The sequence below is a fragment of the Psammomys obesus genome, unplaced genomic scaffold (genome assembly GCF_907164565.1).
Source record: "Psammomys obesus unplaced genomic scaffold, mPsaObe1.curated_primary_1811, whole genome shotgun sequence".
In the NCBI taxonomy this organism is placed as follows: Eukaryota; Metazoa; Chordata; class Mammalia; order Rodentia; family Muridae; genus Psammomys; species Psammomys obesus.
Genome location: NW_026591765.1, coordinates 1 through 12198, shown reverse-complemented (window position 1 = coordinate 12198; position 12198 = coordinate 1). Strand labels below are relative to the sequence as shown.

Below are 12198 nucleotides of genomic sequence, written 5' to 3'. Positions count from 1 at the left end.
CTTCCTTCCTTCCTTCCTTCCTTCCTTCCTTCCTTCCTTCCTTCCTTTTTCTTTCTTTCTTTCTTTCTTCTTTCTTTCTTTCTTCCACCAAGCCCATCAAATACCTGAAACAAACACATAATTCAAAAGTCCATTGATGTTGGACAAACCTTGAGTAAGATCATCAACCTCTCATAAAGCCTTTTTTGAGGCGGAGGTTCCATACGTAGCCCTGGTTGTTGATCTGCAGACCAGACTGGCCTCTAACTCGGATAACTCAGAGATCCCCCTGCCTCTGCCTCCCAAGGGCTAGGACTAAAGGCATGCACCACCAGCACCTGGCTCATAAAGACTTTTTGATAAAGTAGCATTCTCCACAGGCAATGATAACAAAACTTTCTATCATTTCGTAAACCTTGACACTCACTTGCCTTTGGAATGTATTTAGCTGGTTTATACTTGAGCCAGGGTGGGTTTATTAGCTCCTTCTTCATATAGATCCCTTCCATCCCTTCCTCAACTGAGAAATTCAAGAAAGGAGTTTGACTTTTGATTTCACTCTTAAATCCACAGCATGATGACTCATTGTAGCTGAACATAACGTCACACAAAATAAGCTCTAGATAAATGTTACAGCTGTGGCTGGGTATGGCAGCATACAAGCATAATTCCTGCAATTAGAAGGCCAAGGCAGAAGGATCATGGTTTGTGGCCAGCCTAGGCTACATAGCCAAATTCTGTGTCAACAAACAAACAAACAAACAAGCAAGAAAACAAAATTTTCAATTTTGGAATTTTTTTAAAAATAGTTCTATTATACAGTCATGGTGGTGCATACCTTTAATTCTGCCACATGGGAGGCAGAAGCAGGTGGATGTCTGATCTCTGAGTTCAAAGCCAGCATGGTTATCAAAGCAAGTTCCAGACAGCCAGGGCTACACAGAGAAACCCTATCTTGAAAAACAAAACAAAACAAAACAAAAATGGCTGGGCGTGGTGACACACGCCTGTGACCCCAGCCCTCAGGGAGTCAGAGGCAGGTAGATCTCTGTGAGCCAGCCTAATCTACAAAGGGAGTCCAGGACAGCCAAGGCTACACAAAGAAACCCTTTCAGAAAAAAAAAATTTTTTTTTGATAAAATATTTCTAAAAATAGAAATTCAGTAATAACATTGTTGAAGGCATCTATCTTTTACTTGCTCCATAGCAGTATCTATATAATTTTACATACTTAGCAATATAGATCATATACTTCTTTAATTGTTCTCTTAATTTCTGAATAAAAATGGCTGATAATTTTCTAGAAGGGTTGACAGCCAAGCAGCTAGACTAAAGAGGCTTTTCTCTGCTCCAAAACTACCTCCTTACCTAAGTCTTCCATAGCAAAACACAGATATCATTAAAATCCTTATTCAGCAAACTGATATTAGAACTGAAAAAGAGGGAGCTGAGGGGCTAACACCATATGGTGAGACGACTGTCCTAAAAAAAATACTGTTCATTGGAACTGATGTGCTCCACCTGGCAGAATGGTAAAATCTAGAAAGCTCTGGCCTCTTCCACAGATCACAGCACCTGGGTTTTCGATTCGCTAGAGAGTGTCATGGACACGGAAACACCTAGCAACCCAGCAAGTGCCGGCACACTGTGTGAGGAAGGCCAGCAAGCTCTTCCTTTTCTGAGAAACACAGCCGCTGTTCTCCCTGTTCCTGTCGTTTCCGTGTCTCTCATGCTCCCAAGGCCGTGCTGCCACAGCCTGTTCAGGGGTCCCACACTTGGTTCTCCACTGTACGAGTGGCTGGGGCAGAGGCAAGAGGAATGATCTTAACTGAGGACACTGTGTGCCGCCACTGCTCTCCCACATGAGCACGACTCACCGCCGTCGAGAGGACCTTTCCAGGGCCCCTACGCGAGATGCACCAGCCTGAGACGCGCTTTTGACTCAGGGCCTCGCCCTGTAAAGCCCCTGGGTATGTTCCAAGCATTGCAGCTTCTCAGAGAGGAAACACTGGAACCTCGGGGAGACACTGCAAATCTACAACCCCGCTATGTATCTGAAAATCTTCTGGTAACGCCACTAAGAAGACAAAAGGAAACAGCAGTTTGTTATGATGTGTCTTTCTTCTTAACATGCTCTAAATATGCAACTGTAGTACTTGACCTGAAGTTGTCCTGGGGACTCCGTTTCTAACTTACAGCCAGTCTAGAGTTTGCTCAGTCTGGAACAGGGTTTGGTTTTATTGGCCTTCATATTTCTGATGAGTCCTGACCAATTAGCATGCACTCCCAATTTAAGTCTGTGCGATTTTTTTTTTTCCACAATTAGGGCTGTGTTTTTGGACCTCAGTGTAATAAAAAATGATTCTGTACCCGTGGAACCTCACACGCTCTATTTACTGGTGATCTTAATTTCAATGCCTTGATTCAAGTGGTGTCTGCCAGTTTTTTCCCCACCACTTGGTTACTGAACAACTGGCTAATGGGAAGATATTTTGAGGCCATCTAAGCTAACATTTGTAACACTTTTGTTCTCTAATGTTAGCATGCACTGATGATTCTTGCCTGGAATAACTATTATAGTGTTCACCAAAGGGTAATTCCTTGTTTTCACCATTCCTTCTATATCTAGTCATTGGAATCCTACTGTAAAGAAGAATTTTCGCTTCTGTCTTGTTTATTTACATTAGTATGAACTCAAATTCTTATTTTATTCAAGTTGTAATTTATTTTTTGGGGGGGGAGAGAGTACGTTCAAGACAGGGTTTCTCTCTGTAGCCTTGGCTGCCCTGGAACTTGCTCTGTAGACAATGCTGGCCTCAGACTTATAGAGATCCACCTGCCTCTGCCTCCACAGTGCTGGAATTAAAGGTAAGTGCCACCACTGCCTGGTTGTAATGTATTAAGATGATCTTGTTGTTCAACTTCTCCCACCTTAATCCTATGGGGTCTGTTACAGTTGGTTTTAGGCCAAATGTGGTGGCACACTTTTGTAATCCCAGCACTTGGGATGCAGAGGCAAGGAGGTTGGCCTGATCCACAGAGCAAATCTAAAGCCATCCTAAACTACAGAGTGAGATCTTATCTCAAAAACAAAACAACAAAACAAAACAAAACCAGCAGAACACCTAACTCAAAACACATTCATCTAAGAACACTCCTTTACCTTCTGCTACTACAAGATTCATCCCGCACTCTCCTTGCCTAGACTCAGCCATTGATAAGATGCCCTGGGTTTGCTCTTGCTGCGGAGTTGTCTTTTATGAACTTAAAAGTTAGGGGATAAGTGTGTGCACACACACATGTAAATGAGTAGTCACCCCTTGACAGATCAGCTACTTTTCTTCTTGCTATAACAAAATGCACATTGGGAACATTTTGAAAGAGGGAGGGTTTGTTTTGGCTCATAGCAGCAGAGATTTCAGCCTATAGTCCTTGTGTCTATTCACTGATTCTGGGAGCACAGGAAGGCACAGGAAGGCCCATCATGGAGGTGGGAGAATATGGCAAAGAAGTCTGCTCATCCCATGGCCGTCAGAAAGCAGCGGGTGAAGAAAGGACCTTCAATATGATGCTCCAGTGACCTATGTCATCTAGTGAGGACCTACTTCATCGCTTTCCACCTGCCCAAATAGTGATACCACCACTAAATGGTCAACACTTGAGCCTATGGGGACACTTCACATTCAAACCATAAGCCTTCAACAGAAACTGATGTAAACAATTGATTGAGTCTGATATGGAGAGCCACGAATGCTAATTTCTATACGTATGTGAACAGAAAGCTGTGCATTCACACTGTGGCCAGTTTAACTTCAACGTCACAGAATTCACCACTTTTCATCTCTTCCTCAACAGTAATCTCTGGTTCTCATCATTTGTAATATGATACTGCTTTTGTCTCTTCCTTGTATATGATAATTCTTCCATAAGCTATCTCCACTTCTTCCTTTTGTAGCCATCCCCCTTCCCACCCTTGGGCCGAGGCATGCTGACCACACTGTCCTTGAATAGGATCCCCTCTGCACTCCTTCCCTTCACTAACCTTTACCTGCAACCCATAAACATGTGGAGGAGGGTGGACGCCTAACACAGTCAGGGTTCGGACGACAGAGCAGAAGAAAATAGATTTTCAATATGATGCCAACAGTGCCTCTGCAAGAATCCCCTGCTTTCTAGAGCCACTCTCCTTGGGGAATTCTACATCTTCTCATACTATCCTAAGGTTAGAGTGGGGACAGACACAGCTGCGGTCTCAGTGAACCTGGGTTAATTTAAAAGATATTTGTTCATTCACACATGGACCTTAGATGGCCTTATTCACCCATTATCTGGGGGTTTAGGTACTATCCCCCCTAACCTACAACAGTGGGATGAGGCAAAGACAGTAATTCTGAAGTTCAAATGAGTACTTCATGGAAACACGAAAGGGTTAATAGTAGTTAAAGAGCAAATCTGTGAATACTAATGTATCTTGAAATTTTATACCAGCCTTCATTTTTTTTTAATTGAAAAATAGATTTTTTTTTTTCTACACAATATAATCTAGCTATGGTTTCTTCTCTCCTTACTCCTCCCAGTTCCTCCCCACCTCCCCTTCCATCTGGATCCACCCCCCATCTGTCTCTTCTTAGAAAACAAACGGGCATCTACTGAATAATGATAACATAAAATAAGGTAAAATACAATAAAAACAAACAAACAAGAAAAAGAGCCAAAGAAAAAGCACATAAAAAAATGCATTTAGATGCAGAGACTCACAGGTTCACACACCCAAGAAGCCCATTAAAACACAAAAATGGAAGCCATAAAATATACGCAAAGCACTTGTAAGGTAACAGGTAGGTAGGTAGGTAGGTAGGTAGGTAGGTAGGTAGGTAGATATATGGATAGATGCCTTCTTCTTTGAATCATGAGACAAAGAATCTCCAAATATACCTTAAGTTTGGTTTGTGTCCCATCTACTGTAGGTCATGGGGGCCTACCTTAAGAATGGTTTGTTTCCCCCAGGGAGACTCCCTTGAGGAAAACTCACTTTTCATTTGCAAGTGGCTATCACTTGAAGATGGCTTCTGGGTTAGGGACGAGGTCATGTGTCCACTTCTCCTTTCAGTTCTAGGACCCCATCCAGTACAGACCCGTGCAGGCTCTATGCATGCGGCCACAGTCTCTGTGAGTTCATATGTGTGCCAGCCCTGTTGTGACGAGAACCATGTCACATGTGGAAAATGGTGACAACTATACTAAAACTTCACATCCCTTGGCTCCCAGATCACACAAAGGATTAGTAGCGATTCTTCCGCACAACTTTAATCCTTCAGAGAGAGCCAAATTTGTTCTGTATTTCTTCTTCTTCTTTTTCTTCTCTTGTATTCATCTTACTGCTCCTAAACACCTAAAAAAAAAAAAAAATTATGCTCTATGCTTTGAAAGCCACATATGTGTCTCCCAAGAAAGGGCTGCAAAAGGAGGTCAGAAGCCCCTGGCGAGCAAAACAGTATTTCAGTCAGTGTCTTACCACTGACTCTACAGTCTTGACACTGATGCTGTGTTTTGTGTTTATTCCGGGCATCTGTCCGGCATCAGGACCCCACTCGTTCTCCCTGTCACTCACTGCAGCTGCTTGCCTGAGGTTCCCCGAGGGAGGCAAGGACAGAGAGGAGCTGAGTCAGCAGAGCTCAACGGGCAGCTGTGTGACAGGAAGTGTGACTCCAAGCAGCTTTTCCCACAGCTGTGCGTCCTGAGCCTTCTCTCTACACACCAAACATTGGAATTTTATGAGTTTTCTCTCTCTTTACAATGACAGGTTTGTTTTTTCTTTGTCATGTGACTTCTGGTCCCTTAGCTGGGTCAGTCTCACTCAGCCTTGAGGCTGTGTTAGTGTGACCCGGGGTCATGACCAGGCACTCCTGAACTGCCACTCTTTTACTAAGGCAAAACGTTCAACAGTTCTCGGCGTGCCATCTTTTTGTCATTTGGAATGTGAGTCATACGGATGAGCTTTGAGTTTAAAAACGCAGAGCTTCCCTGGGGCTCAGCTGGTAGAGTGCATGCCCAGAGAAGAAAGGAAAACATCCCTCCCCATCAGTTCTCAGATAATCACCTTCCTACGGTCTCCACATGCAACAGCCGAGGCGCACGCTGCCTCAGCCTTTGTTTAATCATTGCCCACAGGACTGGCAGCAATCCTGTAACCGAACGCTCACGTCCTTGCCCCATCTTCCACCCTGCCATCCGAACAATATGTCTGCCCTGTTCTCTGTGGCGCTCTCCTTAGCTACAATTCTCCCCGTGTCTCAGGTCGGCTGCAAAGCGCCACATTGCTGACTTCCTTGGAAATAACTCTTAAGCACTTAAGAGGACATTCATCTTGCCCAAAGTTTATGTTTGACTTTATGACTTCAAGGTACCTACTGTACCTAGACTTTTGAGACTTAGCTCAGATGCCAATCAATGCCTCTGGGGTATCTTTCCTGACTTCCTATTGGCCCCCAAGTAGGGAACATGTCCCCTTTGATCTCTGTATTTACTTTCATCAGAACCCTTATTATCTTTTACTTGTTTGCTGCGAGTCTGGGTAGGGTCTTGTCTTTCATTTCTATATATCTATCACCTGCTATTGTCTTGGCTTTTGGTTGCTACTCATATTAAGGAAATGATTGAATAAATGATTCAGAGCAGGAAAAAACTGGTTGTTATTTAAATAAGTTACTTGAGGAGTTAGCAGTGCCGTGGCTTACACTAAGTCAGTCATGTAAATCTCTTCAGTTGGACATTTTATCGTATGCTGTTCAAATCTTTTTTTTTTTTTTTTTGCATATCAAATCTCTTATTCCAGTCAGCTGTAGCAGCAAATAAATCATTCAGTGCAGAGTCCTGTAAGGCAAGCACATATGTTCACCATATGGAGCCAATAAAAGGTGTCAAAAACAGGAAGAAAAAGGTACTACAAAAATGTGACAAGGTTTTCAAATAGGGCAATACCACAAATTGTAATTGCTGAAACTATATTCACACTCAACAGTAAACGATGGGTTGTGTTGGGGGGGGGTGAAATTGTGATTTCTTTCGCAATACTTGGGAGAAGAAAAGTCTTTGAATCTTTGAATCCCTGGTACTTGGTTCACATATGCATATATATATATATATATATATATATATATATATATATATATATATATATGCATGCACATATATAGGCACACACACACGTGTGAGTGTGTGTGTGCATGTGTGTGCAGGGCCTCAGTATGGCCTCGAATGCTTTATGTTCTTGGAGCTCCATGTCCTCTTGCCTTCACCTAGGATTCCAGACATGTGTCGTCATATCTGACCCCCCTGTGGTTGTTTAACAGCACTCATGCCTATGCCGTCCACAGAGAAACTCTTATCCTTAACTCCAGTCCTTCCAGAATGTGCACTCCATGACACCTTTGCCCTATCTCCACACCTTTCACATCTTCTTTCGTACGCAGTGTATTTGTCCTTCATGGTTAATTATTGTCACCAGTCCTTGGGTAGTATTCTTCTTATAGCCTTTCTTAGCAAAACCCTCATTGAGACATGGTTCCAACTCTGCCTCTGCTACAGCTGTACTCACATAGCTGAGCATGACTGGAGCCAAGCTGGCCGGTTTTATCTTGAGCATTAATGGCGAATGAGGTTCTTTTGTTTTACATATTTTTAATTTATTCTTTAATTTTTCTCACACAGTTAAAATGTATCTTGGTCATATACACTCCGACTCCCCCCCCCCCCCCCCCAATACATGCTGTTCCCACCTTCATGTGTTTCTTTATTTCTTATAGCCCCCCCCCCCAAGTTCAATTAGCGCTGCCTGCATTCAAGTGTGCAACAAATCATGGCTGAAGAAAAATGACTCATTCCCTGCAGCCACCAGTTGCCGGCAGCTTGTTAGCCTCCTGCGGCTCTCCCTCATCCAGACTGAACTTATTGCTTGGTTCCATCTTGTACACGTCATTTTAGTTGCTCGGAGATCCCATCATGTCCAGCAGAAAACACTGGATGAGTTCTTCAAGCTGCTTGGCAATTTTTGCCTATTTCTCGATTCTCTTCACTCTCCCACTCTCCCAGACAATAATCACTGTGTCGTTGTGTAATTATAAATTGGTTTTAACCCCGATTATTTGAGAAGTCTTGTTTTCTCAAGGCTCTATGTGACTTGAGATGACTCTGCGAAGCTCCTTGTAGCCTCAGATGTTAAGTACACGTACAATGTCCTTGCAAACGGACCAAGGTCTTTCAGTAGGTCCTATACTTCAATCTTAGGCTATGGCAAGGAATTTCAGATATTAAGAAGCTAAAAAAAATTCACAAGACTCAAAATCCATTTGAAAATTCCTCCTACAATAGGAGTTACAGGAGAGAAAGAAGGGAAGGCCCTCTGTGTCAGCAGAGGACGAAGCTTGTTAGGAGTGCCACGCCAGACTATCTTGATTTCCTATCGCCACCTTGACAGCTGGACAGTTTCATTTTATGAGCAGCTTTTGATTCTGCCTTGAGGGTGGTACCTCTCTTCTGTCCAGCCCCACCCGTATAGCACAGACTGATATGTGACTTATTCCTGTGAGTAGAAAGGGTGCCACTTATAAATTTCTTAAGGTAAATTGAGACTGGAATGTCACGTGGGCATATATGTATATCATAAAGATGAAAGCTGGTTTACATACTAAAGATAAAATGCAGTCAAGTATATGGACATAAGTGGGCATAAGTCAAGTATATGGACATACACTACTGTTGGGAATGAAAGTTAGTTTCAGCCACTAAGGACATAAATATGAAGGTTCCTAAGAAAAACTAGACATAGTTTTACATATAATCCAAATACTACTCCTGGGTATTTACTCAAAGAAATAGTGGTGATTTGAATGGGACTGGCCCCCAGAGGCTTATATATTTTAATGTGTTTTCACCAGTTAGTGGAAATGTTTGGGAAGGATTAGGAGGAGTGGCCTTTTTAGAGGAAGTTGACTGAGGGTGGGCTTTGAGTATCAAAAGCCTGTGCCTTTTCCAGTTAGTGCCCTTTCTCTGCCCATGCTTGTAAGCTCTCAACTGCTGCTCCAGCACCAGGCTTATCTGCCTGCTGCCATGCTCCCTGCCACAGTGGTCACAAATTCATCCTCTGAAACTGTAAACAAGCTCCCCTCCTCCAATTAAATGCTTTCTTTTATAAGTTGCCTTGGTCATATATTTTTATCACAGTAATAGAAAAGTAACTAAGACAGGTCTAAAAGTCAGCATGTCACAGAGATATTTGCATATTAATGAATATTGTATCACTATTCACATTAGCTAATAGAACCAACTTAGGTGTTCAAGAAGAGAGAAATGAATAAATAAAATGTGGCAAATCACAAAACAGTTCCTCTAAAATCAGGACTAAGACAAGCATATACACTCTTTCTTCCCTTTTTCAAGATAGTGCTTGAAGTCTTAGCTAGAGCAATAAGACAAGAAAAATAAAAGGGATACAAACAAGAAAAAAAAGTCAAATTCTATCTATTTACATACGCTAAGATTCTGTTCATAAGGAACCCTAAAGACTCTATTAGAAAATGCCCCACCTTTTGGGCAATGAGCAAAGAGACACCTTGTTGGTGGTGGTGTTCTTCTATCAGTCAGAGGCAGAGCAAATGGCCTCACTTTGCTCATCCTAGCTCGACGCCTGACTTGGTGGCCAAAGCTGTCTTATGCTTAGGACTCATAAAATCCAATCAAGTCCAGGCAGCGCAGTGGGGGAAGAGGAAAACAGCCACCCACACACCTACCCTCCACTGCACAGCACAGGTGAGCCACAAACACCTGCTCGCTGCCGTGCCACACCACACAGCATAGATGGAGGATGTTACTCAGGGGCTCACCAACTGTGTGGCCTGCCTGCCGCAGGAGCCATCACGAGGTATGAGTATGTGCTCGACAGATGGGACAGAAAGTGAAGTGGAGCAGCTTGAGCATTATGAAGTGAGAGGGAACTGGAGACCCAAAGCTGGAGAGGAGCAGCCCACTGCGAGTGGTGAATCCCACCACCTGAGGCCATGGTGAGGTCCCAGCTGCCGCTGAGGGCCACGTCTGGGTCCGTGGCTAAGCATCCGCAAAGTCAGTGTCAATGTCCATGGCTCATATCACCACTAGAGAATGTGGTCAGGACAGTCACCTGGGACCACAGGGATGTGCATAATTGGTCCCACCCCTCCCTGAATACAGCACTCTGGAGAGCTCACTTCACCCCTCACCATTGGCAGCACGTGGGAGAGCAGGTCCTTGCCTGGGCAGCATAGTGGAGCTGACACTGGTGGTGAAGGTGAGGGTGAACTAGCCCTGAGGGTGTGAGTATGGGAGAACTGACCCCGCTATTCATCTGCTGTGGGGTGGCGTGGGCTCAGAAGTGATGCTCCCATGCCGCCACTCCCAGCCACCTCCAGCAGTTGGGAAAGATGCCCACGGGGTTGTGAACTCTGCCCCTCAATGCCTGTAGCACTTGGGAGAATGGGTCCTGCACGTCACCTGGGAAGCACAGTAGGGCTGGCCCCTGTCAAGGGAGAGCAGGTGAGCCAGCTCTGAGGACAGAATGAGGGAGAGCTGGCCCTCATCTGCTATGAGGTGATGTGGATACAGGGGCGGTGCCCTCTTTCTCCTTCACCCCTCCCCACCTGCAGCAGTCAGGAAAACCAATCCGGGGGTCATGATTGCTGGTGGACAGGCCCTGTTCCTTACTGGCTAATATGGTCAGGAGAGTGGACCCTGCACCTCACCTGGGCAGCATTGTAGAATTGGCCCTGGTGGAAGGGGCACAGATTAGCCAGCCACCCGCTCTGTCCCCCAGGGCGAGAGCTCAAGAGAGTTGGCCCCACCACTCATCTGACGTGAGGTAGCATGGGTATGGGGATGATGCTCCCTCCCCCACATCTTCAGTAGCCAGGAGGGCTGCTCCTGGGGTCATGAGAACAGGAGAGCTGGCCCTGCTCCCCACCAGATGTAGCACCCAGGAGAGAGGGCCCTGCACCTTGCCTGGGAAACGCAGTAGAGCTGGCCTTGATGGTGAAGGCACAGGTGAGCGAGACCTGAGGGTGTGAGAGTAGGAGAGTTGGTCCAGCCCCTCACAGGCTGCAGCACTTGGGAGAATGGTTCCTACACCTAGACTGGGCATCACACTAGAGCTGGCTCTGGAGGTGTGGGTGCATGTGAGCAAGCCCTGAGGGTATGAGATCAGAAGAGCTGACCTGACCCTACCTTCTGCCAGTGGCAGCACTGGGTGGCCTAGCTGTAGCAGTGCTGGAGTGTTCGCTCTGGTGGTACAGATAAGGGAAAGCCTGAGCACTGACCAGCTCAGCTACTACCCAGGCCCAGATATAGAAGTCTGAATTGGCCTACCCCAAAATATATAACATCTGCAAATGGTTAGGACCTGTGAAAGGACCAGCCTTGCTGTTCCAAAGCTGTAGGATCTCCTTGACACAGGGCAACAACATGATAACCAGGAGGAGTCCGGGTAAGGATCCAGTACTGATGGTATAACAGAAGCCAGATACCTCAAATCAGACCACTGACTCATTGCAACAAACATTTGCAAGTGAAGATGTGTGGACAGAAGGATATACTGTGGGCACACTGTGACCTACAACAGCTTCCACAATGAGATGTTTTCTATGCTTTGTTATTGTTGTTGTTGGTGTGTGTGTGTGTGTGTGTGTGTGTGTGTGTGTGTGTGTGTGTGTTTTATTTTGGGGAGGAGGTTGTAAGGGTGAAGGGTGAAGGATGGACATGAGGACAGGGAAATAAGCCAGACTGAGGTGAAGGATGTGAAACTCATGAAGAATCAATAAAAAGTTTTAAAAACTCTACCCAGCAGGGTATCAAAGCAGATGTTGAGATTCATAACCAAACTTTGGGCAGAGTGCAGGGAACCTTACTGTAGAAAGTTGAGATAGAAAGACCTGGAGGGGACAGGAGATCCACAAGGAGACCAAGAGAACCAAAAAATCTGGGCACAGGGGTCTTTGCAGAGACCAATACTCCAACCAAGGACCATGCATGGAAATAACCCAGAACCCCTACTCAGATGTAGCCCCTAGCAGCTCAGTCTCCAAGTGGGTATCCCAGTAAGGGGAACAGGGATGGTCTCTTTAATAAACTCAGTGGCTGGCTCTTTGATCACACACACACACACACACACACACACACACACACACACACACACAC

The 12198-nt window shown here is 45.0% G+C and overlaps 1 non-coding gene across 1 annotated transcript; it reads left to right on the top strand.

Annotated features, from left to right (window-relative positions):
- Positions 1–9561: 9561 nt before the first annotated feature.
- On the top strand, positions 9562–9706 carry LOC129680321 (small nucleolar RNA SNORA48). The gene has a single exon (XR_008720673.1). It is a non-coding gene; the product is annotated as a small nucleolar RNA SNORA48 (small nucleolar RNA).
- The last annotated feature ends 2492 nt before the right edge of the window (positions 9707–12198 follow it).